Genomic DNA, 24,215 nt, shown 5'->3' on the forward strand with positions numbered 1-24,215 from the left:
AATCAATGTTTATATCCCAGGACAAATTAGCTAGCAACAGCAAGACAGCTTAATAGGACAAATTAGCTAGCAAGTGCAAGCTAACTAGCTAAATTGCCATACATGTTTAATGCTTTTCGACCTGTCCCCAAATTAATGACATTGGTTCAGAGTTTGTTTTGATATTTTAACCTGCGTGTCATGATCGCGTTTGGTGTAGGGGGACAAAATAAATGTATGCACAATGGTGCAGCCGGTTTGGGTTCCGTGTAAGAGCATAACATTTCTGCACACCCTAATTTTTTAACTGTAGTCTAACCAATACCCAAACAGAGATTAAGTGAAAATCTCATTGATTTATCAAGACCAGTCCACATGCTTGTCTCAGGGCAGCGCGAAACGGTGCTAAAATAGTTGTAGGCTTTTGCTTCAAATCCTTTTGCGTCTAACTTTAAATATGCTCTTTAATTAAATATGACCTACACTACTTTTAACAGCACCTTACTCATGTCACCTACGGTAGGCCTACAGTATATCGAAAAATATGACGTGACTGTCCGCCAATTACATATAGATGATATTTCTGTAATTCAGTGGTATTTTCTTCCCACAGTAATTCGTTATGGATCCATAACTAAAAAAACATGTGCATTTTGAAAGAGTATTTATTTTCATAAATGAAAGCATGAAGATGCCATTATTAGTTACATTGTTTTAGTTTGAACGTGCAAACTGGCACTAATAACAGGCCATTCTTGAACATGGGGTGAGACATCGTTACAAATTTGTTAACAAAGCGAGTTTGTTACTTAGAATAATTAATCTGTTTTTATAGGGAGAAAAACCAAAAACCTACAGTGATCTCGGGCCAGCTCAGGTATTTAACCAGCATCTGTAGCAACACAGTTTGCACTGCTATGCAGTGTCTTAGGCCATTGTGCCACTCAGGTGTTGTACAACGTGACCTGTTGGGAGTGGGCTACACTACTACATTAAGAGCAAAATAATCCTAACATAATAAAATAATAAAAGCCTTAGGGTAACAGTTTTAGTAAGTAATACTGAAGTCGTGTACAATTATCAGTTCTATTTAGGTTTATGTCGCCCATTCATTGTCAGTTAGAGACACAGTAGGACCCAAAAGCATAATCAGTGCTCCCCCTTGCGCTGGTCTGGAGCAATGAAGTGGTGACGCAGGGTACCGTACTAAACCACAAACGACCTCAAGTCCTGCGGCGTAAGCTCGCAACTTTTAAAGGAGGAACCACTGTATAGGCCGGGCGGTTGCGGGTGGGTTATTTGCAATTGAGGGCGGGTGCGGGTGAACAAACAGCTGACTCGTGCACCACTAACACACACTTCAGTTTCACTCAAGAGCACCTTTTATCTCACCCAACTTAAGTCCTCACTTAGCCACTCAACAACTCTTCCAAATGTAAAGAGCCGGTGCACTTGACATTTTGTCACTTGACATTTTTAGACTCCATGATGAGTTTATCATCCATGGAAATAAGTGCTGAACATTTTAGTTCACTATTTAAAAAGATGGAAAACAAATAGATACTTGGAGTCAAATATCAATATCTTCCATAAATACTATGATGCAACTGTCCATGTTACCCCCATCACTAATGATGCAGAAGACAATGAACAATAGGCTACAAATTCTCAGTTATTCTAGCATCTATATTTTTACACTCAATATAAAAAAGAGCAAGACTATGAGGGGAGTGTGAATGTTTCTCAAGCCCTACTAAAAAGCAAGCTGAAATTCTTCTTTCTGGTACGAGTGGCTTTGAGAGCCTACACCATGACCGGATGCCTCCCATGCACTAGGAGCACAATGGCTGGGATTGTGAGTGTGTTGGTGGGAGATCCTGCTCAGGTATCTGCTCTGTGGCTCCCTAAATGCTGCCACACAATTTCACACACACCATGTTGCCAATCCAGGCCCTGAATGAGAATTCCCTTTGTCAATGCTGCTGCCTCATTATCCCCCCTCTCCATTGTAGGAATACCCTGGCAGCTTTCCAACCTCCCCTATCAATGCAGGAATTGTTTGTGGGGGAATGGAATCCTGATAGGGAATTCCATGGCATCCTCAGAAGCCGGTGTATGTGCGGCCTGGGAGGCTGAGGGGAGATGCTTTTCAAGCTGTGGGGCGAGAGCGAGTTAGCAGCTCTTAATGTGTGGGGTCAGGGCCCGGGACACTGGGCTATGCCAGTTGTGTAAATAATTAACACACAATGTTCCTCCAGCATCCAGGGCCAAGGTCAGGGGTCACGTCTGCCTTTGTGTGCAGCAGCAGAGGATGAAGACAAACAAGGAGCCCTTTGAGAGTTCATGAGCACTCACGTACATAACAAGTGTACAAAGGAGGGTGGGTCAGTTGCATAATATGACTGCGGGGCTGTTGAGACATTTCATTTTGAATATCTAGATTTATGCTTGTTTTGCTCGTTAACACATTCATTTGTTTATTTGCCTTGGTGGTTGCCAAGCTACCTAGTCAGGTTAACACATGCGATGGCAACATTTACATTTTTATAAACGAGAAGTTGGCCTATTATCCCAATACTAGCTCTTTATTTACAGAAATGTCCTCTAGTGTCAGCTTGCTAAAGGCAGACCAATTAAAAAGCCAAGGGATATGTTTAAATAAGATAGGGTGGTTGCACTTCGTTAGCTAATAGCATCCCTTTTCAAGGCCAGGAAAACATATCAAATGGAAAACCTTTGGACAGAGAGCACTACCAGAACAGAACAGAAGTCTGCCTTCAAAGCACATCAGCTAATGAATCAGCGTCCTTGTGCCCCACTATTCTAAGCGAAGCGCTGACCTAGTCTTTGAAAAAGTGCCCTGTAGGGTGTGTTGAGAATGCTGCTCTTGCCGAAACGTTTCCAAAAGCCGAGCACATCGGTCATTACGACACCAGACAAAAGCTATCCTAATTGCTGACACCACAAGGCACTGAAACAAAGCCGATGTAAAGTCCCTCGAGTGATTTGGCTGAGGTGAGCTCCTCTTGTTGAGGCACAGATATATTGCCTTATTGTTCTCTCGATCTTTCATTCTCTTTCTCTGCTCGTCTGCCCAGTCTCTGAGGTCCAGGCTGCAATGCGACAGGCTGACTCAAGAATCCGTCGATGAAGCCTCTACTGTCCAGACGACCAAGGGGCTCCTTGTGTCTCGTCGGCTATGCCCAATATATCCCTCTCTCATCCCTCCTGGGGCCAAAAGGAACCCTAGAGTCAGGGTTACGAAGTCAGGGGTTTTCCCGCAAATTTGGCTGCTTCGAAAACGATGTCGCGGATGAAAATGTATTGGTCGCAGGTTTTTGGGCAACTTCTAAATTGCACAGTGGCCTTCGTGGCATTTGTCTTAAAATATAACACAGCAAAAAAAAGAAAAGTCCCTTTTTCTGGACCCTGTCTTTCAAAGATAATTCGTAAAAATCCAAATAACTTCACAGATCATTATAAAGGGTTTAAAAAAAGCACCTGTGGAACAGTCGTTGCTAGAGCCGATTTGTGCATATTTGTATAAAATACATTACATACAGAGTTCCATGTACATTTCTGTGAATATATTAAATATTTATGTATATGATGAAATATTAGGTTCGTACCTTTATGATTTATAGTTACCTGATTGAGATGTATTCATTTGTTTTTAGGTTAACTTAGTTCTTCCCCCCGCCCTCTTGCCCATTCATTGTACTGTGGTAAGTTACGCATAATCTTAGCAGTGTGGTTAATCACATTTTAATATTTATTGATAAAGATAGGAAGTTGGTCCTTCGGGGGGAGGAGTCCTTGCTAGACCCGGGAGTGGTATAGTTTGACGATACAGACATACAAACAGGTCATATTATGTATTTTCCATTTCAAGTAATCTATGACTTAAGTTGATTGGAGAATCATTTTTTGTTAGAAATAAGAAGAATAGGATAGCTCGCTTGGAAGGACTTGAACTCCTAGAATTCGCCAGCTGTGAGTAACTACTGCGAATGAATGAGCTGACCTGTTCAATGCGATCGATTGATCATGCATATTATGGAAGCGCAAATGTGCTTATAATTGGAATGTTTGATAAACTTGGGAATGGAATTCAAAACACAGCGCTGTGAAAACAATTAAGAAGTTTAAGTTTGGGAAACACCGAGATCCTATGCACAATGTAGCCTAATCATATGTCTAATATTTGGCCTAACGTGGAAATGCAATGCATTAACGGAACACAACTAAAGGATCTAAAGATACTGCGTGTTTAAACGTCATTAAAGGGACAAAACTTATAATGGAATGAAATGTTTAAAACATCTAAAATGTCAAACTTGCACATGTTCAATTCAAAATGGGTCGATATAATGAAATGGATGAATGTGTTTTAAAGCATTAAAAGGAGGTCTAAAGGGGCATTACATTTATCAAAACAACAACTGTGTCATTGTAAATTGAGTGAATGATGGAGGATGAAATCCCAAATAAGACCCCACTGGAGAGGGCAGAGGAGCATTTAAATTCACTCTATGCAGCCCAGAGAGGCAAACTTGGAGTGTGTACACGCAAAATGAATGAAATAAAAGTCCTTCTTAATGATGGAGGAAACATTGAAACTGTGAATGAGGGTCTTGAAGCATTTGACGCTGTTATCAATGACTTGAAGAATGCTCATGAATCTGTGCTAGAGCTAGTCACAGAAGAGGAACAGGAAAATGAGAGCATTAACTATTATCAACCAAGAATGAGGACTGATGAACATTTCCTGAAAGAGGTGGAAATATGGAAAAAAAGGCTGAAGTTGAGCTATGGTAAAGAGGAAAAGCCACTATAGTCGTTAAGACACTAACAGCTTACAGACGGTAGGCAATTAATGTCACAGTTATGAAAACGTAGGACACTAAAGAGGCTTTTCTACTGACTCTGAAAAACACCAAAAGAAAGATGCCCAGGGTCCCTGCTCATTTGCGTTAACGTGCCTTAGGCATGCTGCAAGAAGGCATGAGGACTGCAGATGTGGCCAGGGCAATAAATTGCAATGTCCGTACTGTGAGACGCCTGAGACAGCGCTACAGGGAGACGGGACGGACAGCTGATCGTCCGCGCAGTGGCAGACCACGTGTAACACCTGCACAGGATCGGTACATCTGAACATCACACCTGCGGGACAGGTACAGGATGGCAACAACAACTGCCCGAGTTACACCAGGAATGCACAATCCCTCCATCAGTCCTACCGTTGTCATTGTATGAGTGGACACGTTTGCAGAGCGCACAATCTAGGCTACACTTGTGAGAAAAAGTTGAGATCCCATTTACGAGTTCCATTGTCTTTTGTTTCCAGCACTCCTGTCAATCTTGTGTAAAAAGACACGCACTTGATTACGCATAGCACTAGGCTACCTGGCCTGCACAAATGTAGGCTTATAAATGTGCACATTTGGAGATCTGATACTATTTCTGATAACCTTAACTCACCATCACTGCAGAGCTTCTCAAAGTAATTTTTTCTTTGCCTCAAACAGCAAGTAAACAAAGTCTGTTTTTACATCCATTGAGAATGACAATAGCTCCTCAACGTAGACTCTTTGAAAACTATTCACAGCTCTCTCCCTTTCAATAACCACTCAGCATGAAAAGGGAAAACAGGTTTTTCTTCCAGTTATGCAATATTGATCTCTGGCTCCGTCTTTAGTAATTTGTGCGTCTTCATTTTTAAATCGCAGCGCTAAAACATCTGACAAGCTCAGTAGCCTACATATAGTTGATTTAATTCAAACATAGGTTTTGTCTATATAAGGAAAAATATTAAAAAAAATCTTTTTTTAATGTCGGGGACAGCCCATGTCTATTGAAATTAAGTCAATCTCGCAAACAGGCCATTAATAACAGTTTGTAGTCTTAACATCTGGCATAAATTAACTGCCAGAAAATAGTCTAACCTTCATTTTTGGAAGTTTTCCATGTGTTTCTTGCGCAGAGATCGAGATCCTCTGTCCAACTTTCATCGCTCTCCTGACAGATTTATCTATAGATATGCGCATGCGCAAAAGGGATTTATTTACAATCATAACAGTTAAATGAGTTCATTTTTAATTAATGGATGTCGATTTATCTGCCACGTTTAATGGCAAATTATCTTTTCTCTCGCAACATATTCAAATTACTTTCACATCACGTTAGCCTGCAATAATTATTATTTTCATAGAAAACCAAATTATAAATATTTTTCATACGGCGTTACAAGTTAGGTCAATATTCCTTAACTTGCTCGATAACGTTATGGAAAAAGGGTTTATTGGATAAATATATGTTAACTCCTCACTTGCCGCAATTTTTTTCGGGCCTAGTTTTCAGGCCTTGTGAGCAGGTTGAGTTGTCTTTGGGCTACACATTTTTGCTAGCCCTGGCAACCCTGGCTGGAGTGCCAGCTAATGAGGAGCCAGCAGACCCTCTGCACACCCTAACTGATGAGTCACTGGTCTACCTAACCATGACATAGACACCACAATGAATGTCCTATACAGATAACATGACCGTCCTGATATTGCCCTAAACCTGAAATCACATTTGTTTCCATGTTCTCACTTAGAGATAGGTATATGGAAAGGCTAGATGAGCTGAATGGCCTGTTCTCATTACACTAATTATTTTGGCCTATCTAATGCTAGCAGCACTTTTAAATGAGGAGCATTCATCCGCAACAAACAGGGCATCTACAATACATGTCATGGAAATGTGTTCAGTTCCTAGGATTAGTACCAGCTGAGCTTTTTCTAGGTCTACAGGACTGCAGCTGTCAATGACATGCTGCTACTAAAAGTAGAGCAATGTGTAAAATCACCCACTTGTGCCTTCTCTCACAAAATGTGATGAGCTTAGACTATAGCATGTGGAATTTCAAGCGCGCAATGCTCCAAACTGCCAAGCTTAGTTTGTGTAGGCCTACTGGTTGTTTGAGAGAAACCTGAACTATATGAAGGGGTAGGAAGTAAGATTTGTCCAACCTAACTCATATCCTCAGTATGGAAGTAAGTCAAATCCTGTATATTTTCAGAATGAGTTTCATAATCTTTAACATTTTATGTGTCACATTCACATTGCATCAGGCCTAGATTGAGAAATCATGGAGTGATTATCTAACCAATCAACTATACTGAGATCCGCTAGTGGGAAGGCTAATCACACGGTTACAGCCAAATTATAGCCTGCAACTCTTTCCACTTCATATTAACTAGACAACTTTCCACTTGAAAGTTAAGTCGCTATTCCGTTGAGCCCTCTCCCACTATAATTAACATGCATATTCTAGCAAACTATTGATAGGATAGGTGCCTGTCAGTCACAAAGCGAGCGATGACAGGGAAACACAGTCTGCGCACATTGGTTGGTTTTAGTCACATTTCTTTAGAGGATGGAAAGAGCATGATGATCGTGAATTTCCATGTACCATGTACACTGAACAAAAAGATGAATGCAGCATGCGACAATTTCAAAGATTTTACTGAGTTATAGTTCATAAGGAAATCAGTCAATTTAAATGAAATAATTTGGCCCTAATCTATAGATTTCACACAACTGGGAATATAGATATGCATCTGTTGGTCACAGACACCTTAAAGAAAAGGCAGGGGCGCAGATCAGAAAACCAATCAACGTCTGGTGTGACCACCATTTGCCTCAGGCAGCACGACACTTCTTTGCATGGAGTTGATCAGGCTGTTGATTGTGGCCTATGGAATGGTGTCCCACTCCTTAATGGCTGTGTCAAGTTGCTGGATATTGGCGGGGACTGGAACACGCTGTTAAACACGTCAATCCAGAGCATCCCAAACATGCTCAATGGGTGACATGTCTGGTGAGTATGCAGGCCATGGAACTGGGACATTTTCAGCTTCCAGGAATTGTGTACAGATCCTTGCGACATGGGGATGCGTAATATCATGCTGAAACATGTGATGGCGGCGGATGAATGGCACGACAACGGGCCTCAGGACCTCGTCACGGCATCTCTGTGCATTCAAATAGCCATCTATAAAAGGCAATTGTGTTGGTTGTCTGTAGCTTACGCCTGCCCATACCATAACCCCTCCACGTCACCATGGGGCACTCTGTTCACAACGTCGACATCAGTAAACCGCTCACCAACACTTGGTCTGTGGTTGTCAGGCCAGTTGGACGTATTGCCTAATTCTCTAAAACATGTCCAGCAGTCAACACGCTAATTGCACGCTCCCTCAACTTGAGACATCTGCGGCATTGTGGTGTGACAACACTGTAAATTTTAAAGTGGCCTTTTATTGTCCCCAGCACAAGGTGCACCTGTGTAATGATCATGCTATTTAATCAGCTTCTTGATACGCCAAACCTGTCAGGTGGATGGATTATCTTAGCAAAGGAGAAATGCTCAGGTATGTAAACAAATTTGTACAGAACATTTTAGAGAAATAAGCTTTTTGTGCATATGGAAAATATGGTATATATTTTTGTTCAGTGTAAATTAAGTGGCTACGATGAGTCGAAATGATTGAATGAAGTCGATCTCATATATCACTCAATGTGGTTGTGTGTCCATGGTATCGCATCGGGACAAGTAAACCAAAAGATTTCCCAGGTTTCCTTTCCTAGGATGTCGGGGCTTGCCAGACAGTGACGCTAAAGGGAGTGACTCGTCTCCTCAGGCAGTGTAGCATACCAAATCTTGAGAGAGCTGTTCATTTGGCTCCCTAATTTGTATAGGCTGCTGGTAGGCCTAGACGTTTCGCCGATTATCTGCAGATAAATTACGAAAACATTCAATGAAGAATCATCACTGCAGGAACAATAATTAGTGGAGAGCCTCACTCCGGTCCAAACACAATAAATCAGGGCCCTCATGGAATACAGGCATTAAAACAGAATTCAACAATATTCAAAAATGTATTAACAATGTATTAATTTGCTTAACTTTATCATAAGACATGAACAGAATGCATGTGATTCGTATTTCCAGCAACTTTCTGAATAGACAACGAGAACACCCTCGCCTGCGTGTGTACGGTGTGCGCGTTTACCACTGACGCTAGATGGAAAGGCATTCCGGAAAAACTCACAATGACATGTTAACTACAAAGTCATCAATCCAGCTGGTATTTGTTTTGCAAAGTCTACCATCGCGTGCACTACACAAACACAGCTAAACAAAAGCCCCTTGCTAAGTGGTCACTTGACCTCAAAAACTGGTCTACTGATGTGGTTTAAGCATTGTTGTGTACTTAAGAACATCTAATGTTGATGTTTTTCTATTTATTTTTTTTAAAGTGTGATTTTGAGAGTGAACACCAGATGTAAAACCCTGAAAAGCGTTAACACAAATCAGCAAAAGTATAAAACAGATGAGTTTATACGGCCCTACCTAATGACAATTTTAAATTCATTTACGCTATATAAAATCAGAAAGATATAATAATTAAGACTGAACCCTTTCTATATTTAACTTTAAAAAAGAAATCTTCAACATAATGTGGCTATTTACTTAATATTTTTTAAGTGTTTTTATTAAGAACAAACATTGTGGCAATTCATATCTTGTAGTAAAAGCGTAAATAAGACCAATATCAAAAAAAATTGTTCTGATCATATACAGCTGAAGTTGGAAGTTTACATACACAGGTTGGAGTCATTAAAACTCGCTTTTCAACCACTCCACAAATTTCTTGTTAACAAACTATAGTTTTGGCAAGTCGGTTAGGACATTACTTTGTGCATGGCAAGTCATTTTTTCAACAATTGTTAACAGACAGATTATTTCACTGTATCACAATTCCAGTGGGTCAGAAGTTTACGTACACTAAATTGACAGTGCCTTAAAATAGCTTGGAAAATTTCAGAAAATTATGTCACGGCTTTAGAAGCTTCTGATAAATGATGTCAATTAGCCTGAGTCAATTGGAGGTGTACCTGTGGATATATTTCAAGGCCTACCTTCAAACTCAGTGCCTCTTTGCTTGACATCATGGGAAAAATCAAAAGAAATCAGCCAAAACCTCAGAAAACAAATTCTGGAATCTTCACAAGTCTGGTTCATTGTTGGGAGCAATTTCCAAACGCCTGAAGGTACCACGTTCATCTGTACAAACAATAGTATGCAAGTATAAACACCATGGGACCACGCTGCCGTCATAACGCTCAGGAAGGAGACACGTTCTGTCTCCTAGAAATGAATGTACTCTGGTGCGAAAAGTGCAAATCAATTCCAGAACAACAGCAAAGGACACTGTGAAGATGCTGAAGGAAACATGTACAAAAGTATCTATATCCACAGTAAAACGAGTCCTATATCGACATAACCTTAAAAGGCCGCTCAGCAAGGAAGAAGCCACTGCTCCAAAACCGCCATAAAAAAGTCAGACTACGGTTTGCAACTGCACATGGGGACAAAGATCATACTTTTTGTAGAAATCTCCTCTGGTCTGATGAAACAAAAATAGAACTGTTTGGCCATAATGACCATCGTTATGTTTGGAGGAAAAAGGTGGAGTCTTGCAAGCCGAAGAACACCATCCCAAACGTGAAGCATGGGAGTGGCAGCATCATGTTGTGGGGGTGCTTTGCTGCAGGACGGACTAGTGCACTTCACAAAATAGATGGCATCATGAGGGAGGACAATTATGTGGATATATTGAAGCAACATCTCAAGACATCAGTCAGGAAGTTAAAGCTTGGTCGCAAATGGGTCTTCCAAATGGACAATGACCCCAAGCAGACTTCCAAAGTTGTGGCAAAATGGCTTAAGGACAACAAAGTCAAGGTATTGGAGTGGCCATCACAAAGCCACGTCCTCAATCCCATAGAAAATTTGTGGGCAGAACTGAAAAAGTGTGTGCGAGCAAGGAGGCCTACAAACCTGACTCAGTTACACCAGCTCTGTCAGGAGGAATGGGCCAAAATTCACCCAACTTACTGTAGGAAGCTTGTGGAAGGCTACCCGAAACGTTTGACCCAAGTTAAACTATTTATGTACACTTCTGACCAACTAGGAATGTGATGAAAGAAAGGCTGAAATTAATAATTCTCTCTACTATTATTCTGACATTTCACATTCTTAAAATAAAGTGGTGATCCTCACTTACCTAAGACAGGGCATTTTTACTTTGATTAATTAACTGTCAGGAATTGTGAAAACGGAGTTTAAATATATTTGGCTACGGTGTATGTAAACTTCCGACTTCAACTGTATGCCTAGACGATATCCAAAATAACAATACACAGAGTTCATACATTGTCAGTCATTCAAATGGTAAACATATCTTTCTACACAACACCACATCAAATGTTTCCAATTTGGGAGGTAAACTCGATAAAGTATTCAACAAAGTATTTCGCATGGAATCAAGGCATTCGAATGTACAAAAGGCTGCCATCAAAATAGAGCTCCTTCTGCTAAATATTTCTGCCCAGAGGCACCTGGCTGACTACGTTTTCTATTTGGCTGTATTGAAAAGGAAGCTTGACATTTAGTAGTCTATGTATAAAAAAAATAAAAAGGGAAGACAGGCAAGTGTGGCTTAGTGTTCTCAGTTTCTACATTCTAGACGTGGTCTACACTGGCGACAGAGCCATGCTACAGTCAGGGAGCTTTTCCCAGGTAAACAAGAAATGCAAACTGACAAAATGCTTCAAGCTTATGGAAATAGTCAGACATCTGCTACAATGACAGCAATGTCTAAACAAAACTATTGATACAAAGTAACATGACAATGCATGGTCCATAACCCACATATATTCAAATAACTGTTCTTTAAGCACTTGTCTTCTTAATTAGGTGGGAGGAAGAACATAGACTGGACTGTCTTTACAATACTAGCTCAACTCATCACACTCGTCCCAGAGGATTTGATTCTTCTCACACTCTCTCAGCACAATAGGGTAATCTTTGCTGCAGGGTCTGTTACTCATATGCATGTTGAATTAAGCATGTAACGCACTTGATTTCACATCATCGGGTAGAGTGCAACGACTTGAGTAGTGGTAGATCCAGTTGTGGAACCATCAACAAACATCCTATGCTAATTATGCACCAGTGATATAATTTGTAACCAGTAATGTGACCACTTAGTTCAATGTCTGCTAAGATGTCCTTAAATCACCAAGCAAGTGTTTGAAACAGACTTAACTGGAGTCATAATTACACTTTGCAATGGGTAAATGAGGCCAAGATGCCACAAGTCTGGGAGGCAGATTCTGGTAATGGGAAAAGGACCAATAGCCATAATGACTTGAGACACACTACACTGGCCCTAATATAAAAGCGGAGGTGATACCTCCGCTCAGTATCCAACTCCGTGAGAACTGACGGTTAACCATTGACATTCATAGGTGTTGGCCAATAATAATGAGAAGTCTGCGGTGCACTTACCACTGGTTTCATTGAACAGTCGATGCAGGCAATTAACTGTTTTTCCAAGTGCCAATCAGACCTTCTGGCATTGAACTTGGTAGTGGTAGTTGTGTGTATGTTTTAAGCTAAGGATCTAATCTCCTGCTTCCAGACATTTCACCATCTCGGAAACAGGGTTGGATTTGCACCCAAAAATGTCATGTCGGCACAAGGCATGTACAAAATATAGTACAATGATTAGGCTCATATACATTGTCTACTGGTATCGTTTTCAAATTGAGAACATACAGTGCATTCAGAAAGTATTCAGACCCCTTATTCAGACATTTTGTTACGTTACAGCCTTTTTCTAAAATGGATTTTAAAAAGGTTTTTCCTCATCAACCTACCTCACAATATCCCATAATGACAACGTGAAAATAGGTTCCGAAAAAAACAAACAGAAATACCTTATTTACTTAAGTATTCAGAACCTGCTATGAGACTCGAAATTGAGCTCAGATGCATCCTGTTTCCATTCATCCTTCTTGAGATTATTCTACAACTTGTAGTGCACCTATGGTAAATTCAATTGCTTGGGCATGATTTGGAAAGGCACACATTCTTTATAGGGATCCACAGTTGACAGTGCATGTCAGCGCAAAAAACCAAGCCACGGGGTCAAAGGAATTGTCCGTAGAGCTCCGAGACAGTGTGGAGGCACAGATCTGGGGAAGGGTAACAAAACATGTCTGCAGCATTGAAGGTTCCAAGAACACAGTGGCCTCCATCATTCGGAAATGGAAGAAGTTTGGAACCATCAAGACTCTTCTTAGAGCTGGCCGCATGGCCAAACTGAGCAATCGGGGGAGAAGGGCCTTAGTAAGGGAGGTGACCAAGAACACGACAGTGACTCAACCTTCCAGAAGGACAACCATCTCTGCAGCACTCCGCCAATCAGGCCTTTATGCTAGTGGCCAGACAGAAGCCACTTCTCCATGTGCGTTTTATTTAGCTTGGAGTTTGCCAAAAGGCACCTAAACAACTCAGACCATGAGAAACAAGATTTTATGGTCAGATGAAACCAAAATTGAACTGTTTGGCCTAAATGTCAAGCGTCACATCTGGATGAAACCAGGCACCACTTATCACCTGTCCAATAACATCCCTAAGGCGAAGCACGTGGTGGCAGCATCATGCTGTAGGGATGTTTTTCAGCAGCAGGGGCTGGGAAACGGAGCAAAGTACAGAGAGATCCTTGATGAAAAGCGGTCTGGAGCAGGTTAGGACCTCCAAAATGGGGCCAAGGATCACCTTCCAACAGTACAACAACTCTAAACACACAGCCAAGACAACGCAGGAGTAGCTTCGAGACAAGTCTCTGAATGTCCTTGAGTGAACCAACCAGAGCCCGGACTTGAACCCGATCAAACATCTCTGGAGAGACCTGAAAAAAAGCTGTGCAGCGACGCTCCCCATCCAACATGACAGAGCTTGAGAGGATCTGCATAGAAGAATGGGTGAAACTCCCCAAATACAGCAGGGCTCTACAGTCCGAGTATTTCAATAGCATTTGCCCCTAAAAATAGATATGTCGAACTGAAATAATTATTTACGAGCACAGCGTGCGAGTAAAGACTACAACCAACCATAATCCATTTTTCCCCCGCTGCTAATTGCTTAAAAACTACAAGTCCCACATTCCACAAGTGGCATGCGTCCAACCACAGTAGATTTTTCTGTGATGACGCAATACAGTCACAGTGAGAGAAAGGAGAACACTGGGGGGAAGCACGTACACAGCACGTGTGTGTAGAAGGAGCAGTCGGGACGCAATTGACATTGTGGGGAGTGCGACATTGTGGAGAAAGGGAATTCAGGAAAAACAGATGCTTGGCATGGTTGCTTTTATGTTGTGCCTTGCAAATGCACATGTACAAGTGGAACACTAGAGTCAAAGAAAAATAACATCTTCAAGACAACATTTACATTTTAGGGGGGACAAAAAAAATGTAGTACTACAGCATTTGAGAAAAATAATGTTCTCTCTGGTTAAAGATAGAGTTTTGACGACCGTTCGAGTACTCGTGCCCATCCCTACCCTAAACTCACCCGCCCCACGGTTATGAGTCAAACCACGCATCACTAATGGGAACATAAATCCCACTAAAATGACTATGGTGACTATTAAGGCTTCTGCTTTGTCATTGGCACAGTGGCAGCTATTTGGCATGACTCAGTCTGTGTGGAAAACAGGAATTGGAAAGATGGCCTCCCTTGTTTTTGCAGTGAGAAACAGTGCCTTCCAAAAGTATTCATACATCTTGACTTACTCCACATTCTTCTGTATTACAGCCTGATTTCAAAATGAATTCAATTGACATGTTTTTCTTAACACTCAACACCCCATAATGACAGTGAAAACATTTTAAGAAATGTGGGTAAATTTATTGAAAATTATATATATTTTTTACCTTTATTTAACTAGGCAAGTCAGTTAAAAACACATTTATATTTCCAAATGGCGGCCTACCCCGGCCAACACTTGGCCAATCGTGCTCCGCCCTATGAGACTCCCAATCAAGGCTGGATGTGATACAGCCTGTATTCGAACCAGGGACTGTAGTGACACCTCTTGCACTGAGATGCAGTGCCTTAGACCACTACACCACTCGGGAGCCCAGAAATACAGAAATCTAGTTTACATAAGTATTCACACCAGTCACAACAACAAAAATCACCTTTGGCAGCAAGTCTTTCTTGTTAAGTCTCTAAGAGCTTTGCACACCTGGATTGTACAACACTTGCACATTATTATTTTTTACTTTCTTCAAGCAACTCCAGTGTATATTTGGCCTTGTGTTTCAGGCCATTGTCCTGCTGAAAGGTGAACCAGGTTTTCCTCTAGAAGTTTGCCTGTGATGAGCACTACTCCGTTTCTTTTCATCCCCCAAAAAATCCTGAGTCCTTGCCAATGACAAGCATACCCATAACATGATGCAGCCACCGCCAAGCTTGAAAATATGAGGAGTGGTGCCCCAAACATAACACTTTGTATTCAGGACATAAAGTTAATTTCTTTGCCACATTTCTTGCAGTTTTACTTTAGTGCCTTATTGCAAACATTAGGAATGTTTTGGATTATTTGTATTCTGTACAGGCTTCCTTTTCACTGTCAATTAGGTTACTATTGTGTAGTAACTATAATGATGTTGATCCATCCTCAGTTCTATCACAGCCATTACACTCTAACTGTTTTAAAGTCACCATTGGCATCATTGTGAAATCCCTCTTCAGCAAATGAGTTAGGAAAGACGACTATCTTTGTAGTGACTGGGTGTATTGATACACCATCCAAAGTGTAATTAATAACTTCACAATTTTTAAAGGGATATTCAATGTCTACTGTTTTACCCATCTACCAATTTGGTCTTTGTGGTTGAATCTGTGTTGGAAATCCCTTGCTTGACTGAGTGACTTTACAGATAATTGTAAGTTTGTGGATACAGAGATGAGAACATCATTCAAAAATCACGTTAAACACTATTATTGCACACACACAAAAAAAAGACCCCTTGACCTTTTCCACATATTACGTTACAGCCTAATTCTAAATTTATTAAATTGCCCCCCCCCCCCCCCCGTGATGCTTGGCATTCAGGCCAAAGAGTTCAATCTTGGTTTCATCAGACCAGAGAATCTTTTTTCTCATGGTGTTAGAGTCCTTTAGGTGCCTTTTGGCAAACTCCAAGCAGACTGTCATGTGCCTTTTACCGAGGAGTGGCTTCCGCCTGGCCACTCTAGCATAAAGGCCTGATTGGTGGAGTGCTGCAGAGAAGGTTGTACTTCTGGAAGGTTCTCCCATCTCCAAAGAGGAACTCTGGAGCTCTGTCAGAGTGACCATCGGGATCTTGGTCATTTCCCTGACCAAGGCCCTTCTCACCCAATTGCTCTGTTTGGGTGGGCGGCCAGCTCTAGGAAGAGTCTTGGTGGATCCAAACTACTTCCATTTAAGAATGATGGAGGCCACTGTGTTCTTCGGGGCCTTTAATGCTGCAGAAATGTTTTAGTACCCTTCCCCAGATCTGTGCCTCAACACAATCCTGTCTCAAAGCTCTACGGACAATTCCTTCAACCTCATGGCTTGGTTTTTGCTCTGACATGCACTGTCAAATGTGGGACCTTATATAGACAGGTGTGTGCCTTTCCAAATCATGTCCAATCGATTGAATTTACCATAGGTGGACGCCAATCCAGTTGGACGCCAAACATCTCAAGGATGATGAATGGAAACAGGATGCACCTGAGCTCAATTTCGAGTCTCATAGCAAAGGGTCTGATGTAAATAAGGTATTATGTAAATAAGGTATTTCTGTGTTTAATACATTTGCAAAAATGTGCTTTGTCATTATGGGGTATTGTGCATTGATTGATGAGGACATTTATTTATTTAATCAATTTTAGAATAAGGCTGTAACGTAACAAGATGTGGAACAAGTCAAGGGGTCTGAATACTTCCGAATGCACTGCATGTGACTTGTTAAGCACATTTTAACTCTTGAATTTATTTAGGCTTGCCATAACAAAATAGTTGAATACTTATTGACTTAAAAAAATCTAAAGCTGAAATGTCTTATGAATTTGTAAACATTTCTAAAAACATAATTCCACTTTTACATTATGGGGTATTGTGTGTAGATCAGTGACAAAATCTAAATGTAATCAATTTTAAAATCAAGCTATAACAACAAAATGTGTAAAAAGTCAAGGGGTGTGAATACTTTAAAGCACTGTAAGTAACTCATTTTATCTCTAGCTTCATAGCGTGTAAATTATGGGCTATAAACAATTTGAAAACAATTTGTAGGACCACATTAGATTTGATATCAGTTTCCACAAGACTGCACAGTTGTTTTATGATGTAGCCCTACGTTGAACAGTTTCTAATTTCACACCTAATACTGCGTCAGTGCCCTGCACACTGTGTCCGCAATTTACAGCAGCCAGACTCCTGTATTCGAGAGAGAGAAACGGGCACATCAAAAGATAATTTAGTACATAACAGCTGTGATAAATGTTGCCTTAATTAATTGTGTCCTCTATGAAACATGGTCACAGATAACCCTCCTAAGAAGCATCCATAGTTGGAGGGAGGGGAAGACAGGAACTATCCAACTGTGCTCGTTTGTAGGAATGCACAGCTGGAATGGAAATTCCGGGCCGGTATTTTCTTAGCCATGATGGCTGATATAGGCCTAGATGATGTGGCACTGGAAAATCCAACAAAGATTGACTAGAGCCAGTCATGTCACTTGGTAGTGTCCCTTGGTAGTGATCACATGATCTGATCTTTCAAGAGTACGGAACTCCTTGTTAGTTAGGGTCAAAGGTTTGGGAAGCCTTTGAGACTTTAGTGCATCATGTAACAATCTTAATGAGGGCCATTAGACTCAGACTGTTTTTGTGCACAAGTTAATCATAGAAATGCAAGGATTCTCTTACCAATTCTCATGCAATTGTCTGCTTAAAATGCTGTCAATGAAGGCACACGTTGGAGAGCCTGAACCTTTTCATTACATTCTGAACCAATATAGTTTTACTCTGTAAAACATTGATGGGCTACTCTCAAGTGCTCTAAAGGCTGACATGCTTTTAGGGTTAGACAGATTGGAGCCATGGACTAGCTGAAACTGTAGGCTATAGATGGAAACCCTTAGTAATATCAAAAGAGGTATACAGTGGTAATAAGGGAGTATACACCACCATTTGAATCAAAGGTTGACCATGAGCAAAAAGTGTACTTTATATTCATTACCTCGATTTAGCAGAGGTGTTTTGGATGATTAATGCAACTTTGCATTTATGCAAAACAGACATAATGTTGTTATCCGTCAGTGGGAAATTCCAGGGAAATCATTCTGATGTGAGCATGAAATTACTAAGGGGGTGAGACTGGCTTTGCTTGACAGTTTGGAGAGCAAGGGTATTGGTGACAGCTTCTTAGACTGATGTTGGTACCCTGTTAGATCGCCATGATGTTGTTATTGAATAACTTGACAATTGTTTTACATCTTTGTGTCAAATGTAAACTAGACGGATAACAAAGCAGGGCAAGAGATGTGCAGTAAAAAATAATTGTATGATCAACTATGTCTACTCTAGGCTATGGACCTAGCTAAAATCAACTATAATTTTTTTTACTATTCCAGTTAGCTAGTCTTTCTGGTCTTGTGAACAGCTAGTTGTGGCTTGAGCAGCTTTTTTATTTAACCTTTAACTAGGCAAGTCCGTAAAGAACAAATTTTTATTTACAATGACGGCCTAGGAACAGTGGGTTAACTGCCTTGTTCAGGGGCATAACGACACATATTTACCTTGTCCGCTCGGGGATGCGATCTAGCAGCCTTTCGGTTACTGGCCCAACACTCTAACCACTAAACTATCTGCCGCACCTAAGGATTAGGACTGGATTAGGCTATAGTTTATCTGTTTTCCTGAGAATGATTTCAAATCCCTACCAATTATGCTGTACGCTAGCTAGGATAAATTGTATTGCATTATCAATTTAGTTACCTCGCTGTCTTGTCATTTTTGTAAATAGTTCTGTTCATTTAGGGTCCAGCAAAGGAGGTAACGTTAACTAGCCATTATCAATCAAAAACCCTTACTAGTTAGCATCCTAATACCATATATTCTTGGTTAGTTAGCTAGGCTGTAACGTAATACCATTGCTGGATAAACTAGACCAGCGTTTCCAAAACACAGCCATGGTTTATCCCTAACACTACCCTGTGTAGAGCTGATTCAATTAGTTAATCGTTAACCACAGTACCGAGTTTGGGAAACGCTGGGCAAGTCGTTATGTCGAGCGGCATAGTATTAGCCCCATAGCCAGTGGTTGACTAGACAGTACATGCATGTCATGATGTGTTAGCGCATGTGTATGCTTTTTTTATTGCTAGTTTTGATGCACGTAATGTTATCTATCAGACTACGGAACCACACAGATAGCCTTAACTGAAGTGAGAAAAATGTCTGTTTACCGGTGTCTGGTGATGAGATGTTTTTCGGGTTATCACTGTCGCTTTTCACCACTGTTTTCTCCTCCTGCCGGTGTCTTCCACGCCAGCTGCATAAACACAGCTTGATCCTTCCGAGCTAAAACAAAAGGACACGCGATATGTGTATAGCCTAATAGCTAACGTTAAGCTAGCTAGCTACATTTTTTCCTGAACTGGCACGTTCCATTAACCAAATCGCCTCAACCTCTCTGTCCGTGTGTTCAAAAACTCCCGCTGGACACGACTCGTGGGCAATGTTCAACCAGCTGTTATCGTGTTTTGTAAGTAAATCTAAACTTCCTTAAAATGTGATGGTACTTCACAGTCCATTCATTGAGAAAACGTTGACTGAAATTCCCTTTACAGCTATTTTAAGGGCAGTTTTACAGCTAAACTTGCTATCAAACTGGAGCCTCTCGCTAAACGATTTGTAACGCCACTTCCAAGAGAGAATCTTCTGCGGAGTGAATCGTGATTGAGAACGCGCAGAGGTGTACAGTTCGTGACCGTGTGCGCGCTCTCGTGGAATGAGCGTATGTAGACCAGCATGCTCTGTCTCAGGACATTGCGCATCAATCAGATTGCAATTTTGTAAAACACTAATACACAAAATTAGAAAAAAAGCCACTTTATATTTTACTGGGCTGTAGGCTAAATATTGTATGAACTGAAGACGTTTTTTAAATGAACAATATATAATCCTCAAGGATACTCCTTCATAATATGTTGGGAAAATCTGGTTGGCTACATTTTATGCATTCTTTATTATGCACTATATACACTAATTAGGTTGGAAACCCAGCTCTGAAACTATCATCTTTGTAGTGTATTTTTACCCGACAACTCTGCCATCCTCTGGAGCTTGTCTAAATGGCATCATCTAGATTACCATAATTCACACTGGTAGTTACTGTAGATGTTGCCTTGGAGAATAGCCTAAATTTACTTGAATTGAGCTGAAACATAAACCATAAAAAGTCAGAAAAATGGCAGGTATGACTGTGAGAGGAAAGTCTCCTTTCATAGTTTGCTTCAAAATGCCCACAAATGTATATTGCCCATAGAAGGCACAGGGGCACATGCCCACTAAGATTTGTCCTGTTTAAAAAATAAATAATGCAAATAATATACAGTACCTGTCAAAAATGTGGACACGTCTACTCATTCAAGGAGGTTTCTTTATTTTTACTGTTTTCTACATTTTGGCTGCAATCTGAGGTGTAGTTAACTCTAATGAACTTATCCTCTGCAGCAGAGGTAACTCTGGGTCTTCCTTTCCTGTGGCGGTCCTCATGAGTGACAGTTTCATCATAACGCTTGATGCTTTTTGCGACTGCACTTGAAGAAACTTTCAAAGTTCTTGATATTTTCATGATTGACTGACCTTCATGTCTTAAAGTAATGATGGACTGCCGTTTCTCTTTGCTTATTTGAGCTGTTCTTGCCATAATATGGACTTGGTCTTCTACCAAATAGTGCTATATTCTGTATACCACCCCTACCTTGTCACAACACAACTGATTGGCTCAAACGCAGTAAGAAGGAAAGAAACTCCACAAATGAACTTAACAGGGCACACCTGTTAATTGAAATGCATTCCAGGTGACTATCTTGTGAAGCTGGTTGAGAAAATGCCACGCATGTGCAAAGTTGTCATCAAGGCAAAGGGTGGCTGGCTACATTGAAGAATCTAAAATATATTTTGATTTGTTTTACACTTTTTTGGTTACTACATGATTCCATATGTGTTATTTCATAGTGTTGATGTCTTCGTCAAAATTGATGTCTTCGTCAAAATTGCTAGCCACCTAGCAATTTTATGAAGTCGGATTTAGCTAGCCCAGATAGGTTCCCGATCTCCCAACCTCATACCTAGCTACCAAGAAGAAATTTCAGGCTATCAATCAAGTTAGAGTAGTTATCTTGTATAACTATCTTAGCTGGCATGCCTGCTGGCAAGGTTGATAGACTTTAGAAAAGCAAGAAATAACAAAATAATTTACCTTTATTTAACTAGGCAAGTCAGTTAAGAACAAATTCTTATTTTCAATGACAGCCTAGGAACAGTGGGTTAAAGACAGATCTTTACTTTGTCAGCTCGGGGATTCGATCTTGCAACTTTTCAGTTACTAGTCCAACGCTCTAACCACTAGATTACCTGCCGCAGACTCACATTCCTTTCAATCTTTTACCCATATTTTAGCAGAGATACGGAAAAGCATATTTAGATTCTTTAAAAACAGAACCACCATTCAGTCAGGAGGCTATACAGCTCAAGAGGTATGCTTAGATATGCAGAAAAATTGACATTTTACACAGAATTAATCATAATGATTATGCCTCTAGAGGAAAGGCTGTTTGGGGTGTTTGAAAATTGCACAATTCTCCAACTTCCAGACACGGGGGCCTAGCCATCCTCACGTACTTTGTGCCCCAACAGATTTGTGGGGTGCATGATGCCCCTGCTTGCCTATAAGGACTTGTCAATGCTTTCCATTGACAGTAGATGAGCCTTCAACTAGGCCTACATCTGTCGCGAGGTAATGGGTAAACGCAGTCTGGCACTCTACCTAAATGTCAAGCAATCCTTGATTGCAGCCTGTTTAGATAGAGTGCCACACATTGTTTTGGCCACCACACCAAATTGGCTCAGGAAAGGCTTGGCTTCGTCTGTGTCCCCAAAGGCAGTAGAGTAGCATTTTGGTGCCTGGGGCAAATAAGAGGCGAGCTACTGTACAAATGACAAAAACAAAAAGCAATTTTTTGTCAAATTTTATTATATCAAAATACAAAACATATCTAAAGCAGAGTAAAGGTTACATGAGACTTTAGCATCTGAAAATGTCAACTCAATAAGTTCAGCAGAGCCATCATGAAATGTGTATGTATGTAGGTGAGAAGGAAAGGGGCCTTTAGTTGGTACTATTATCCAATACAACGCTACAGTACCTTGGACAGCAGGGCAAACATCTCAGTAGACATGATTTGCTATTTCTCATGAGCCTCTCTGGCGATTCAACGGACTGAAAACGGACGCCAATCCCAAATCGAGCCCTTGGCCCTACCTCCTGACACCTGTGTAAGTCTGAAAGCATCAGATAGCTAGAGCAATAGGGTAACATCTTCACCTGGTTCTCTGATGGGCTAGTTGGACATTTTTCCAGAACCGGAGACAATGCGGGGGGCGAAGGGTGTGGCACTTAGAGGGCCCACCTTAAAAATCTTTAAATAATAATTTCAACGATGATGTACCAAAGAAAAAACATTTAACAATATAAAACAAGGCTACATTTATATATAATATGATTTCATTAAATTCGGGAATTGGTCCGACCTGGTGTTGCTTATTTTATAAATCTATGTACAACTTTGTCTGTCGCTATTCCCCCTTGAGGGGCCCCCTGGCCTCGGCCTGGCGGCTGCCGAAGGAACGTGGGTCTTCAAAAGTATTTTTCATAAAATAATGTTTTGAGTTATTTAGTACTTTTAATAGTTTTAATTTAGTTAATACACTGCCGGAACTTGAGATAGACCTACACAAGGAACAGCCAAATGACGCCTTTGTCTACATTTTAAACAGCTAATAAATCAATGTAAAATACAGTGCCTTCAGAAAGTATTCAGACCCCTTTACTTTTTCCACATTTTGTTACGTTTCAACCTTATTCTAAAATTGATTAAATACTTGTCCCCCCATCAATTTACACACAATACCCCAAAATGACAAAGAAAAAAACAGGTTTACAAAAGAATTCAGACCCTTTACTCAGTACTTTGTTGAAGCACCTTTGGCAGCGATAACAGTCTCGAGTCTTCTTGGGTATGACACTACAAGCTTAACACACCTGTAGTTGGGGAATTTCTCCCATTCATCTCTGCAGATCCTCTCAAACGCTGTCAGGTTGGATGGGAAGCGTCGCTCACAGCTGTTTTCAGGTCCAAAGATGTTCGATCGGGTTCAAGTCCGGGCTCTTGCTGGGCCACTCAAGGACATTCAGAGACTTGTCCCGAAGCCACTCCTGCGCTGTCTTGGCTGTGTGCTTAGGGTTGTTGTCTTAGTCTCTCAGTCCCTACGACTGAAAAACATCCCCAAAAGTATGATGCTGGTGGCAGCATGCTTCATGCTCCATGCATGCTTCATGCTTCATGCTCCATGCTTCACCGTAGGGATGGTGCCAGATTTCCTCCAAACGTGACACTTGGTATTCAGGCCAAAGAGTTCAATCTTGGTTTCATCAGACCAGAGAATATTGTTTCTCATGGTCTGAGAGTCTTTAGGTGCCTTTTCGCAAACTCCAAGCAGGCTTTCATGTGCCTTTTACCGAGGAGTGGCTTCCGTCTGGCCACTCTACCATAAAGGCTTGATTGGTGGAGTGTTGCAGAGATGGTTGTACTTCTGGAAGGTTCTCCCATCTCCACAGAGGAACTCTGGAGCTCCGTCAGAGTGACCATCAGGTTCATGGTCACCAAGGCTCTTCCCCCCCGATTGCTCAGTTTGGTCGGGCGGCTAGCTCTAGGAAGAGTCTTGGTAATTCCAAACGTCTTCCATTTAAGAATAATGGAGGCCACTGTGTTCTTTCTGAAAATGTTGAAAAGTCAAGGGGTCTGAATACTTTCCAAATGCACTGTATACCATCACATAAATAATCCATTGTTTGTATTGAGGCAGGTCTTAACATTAGGAAACTAAAAACTTGTTTTTGAATGGCATGAGAAAGAAAAAGTAGGCTATTCTATATCGAATGAGTTAGGTTGCACTGTAGCCCTTAATCATGACCATAAGTTCCATTACATTACACATACTGTAAGAGTCA

General features: G+C 40.9%; 1 protein-coding gene across 3 annotated transcripts in view; it reads right to left on the reverse strand.

Annotated features, from left to right (window-relative positions):
• The window catches only part of arhgap32b (Rho GTPase activating protein 32b), a 220,560-nt gene extending 200,668 nt beyond the window's left edge, over nt 1-19,892 (reverse strand). For all 3 annotated transcript variants that reach the window (XM_055875737.1, XM_055875732.1, XM_055875728.1), the window contains exon 1: nt 19,384-19,892. The gene's annotated coding sequence lies outside the window, so the exon portion shown is untranslated. The remainder of the gene's footprint in view (nt 1-19,383) is intronic.
• Between the last annotated feature and the right edge of the window lie 4,323 nt (nt 19,893-24,215).

Source organism: Salvelinus fontinalis, chromosome 2 (genome assembly GCF_029448725.1).
Source record: "Salvelinus fontinalis isolate EN_2023a chromosome 2, ASM2944872v1, whole genome shotgun sequence".
NCBI classification, from domain to species: domain Eukaryota; kingdom Metazoa; phylum Chordata; class Actinopteri; order Salmoniformes; family Salmonidae; genus Salvelinus; species Salvelinus fontinalis.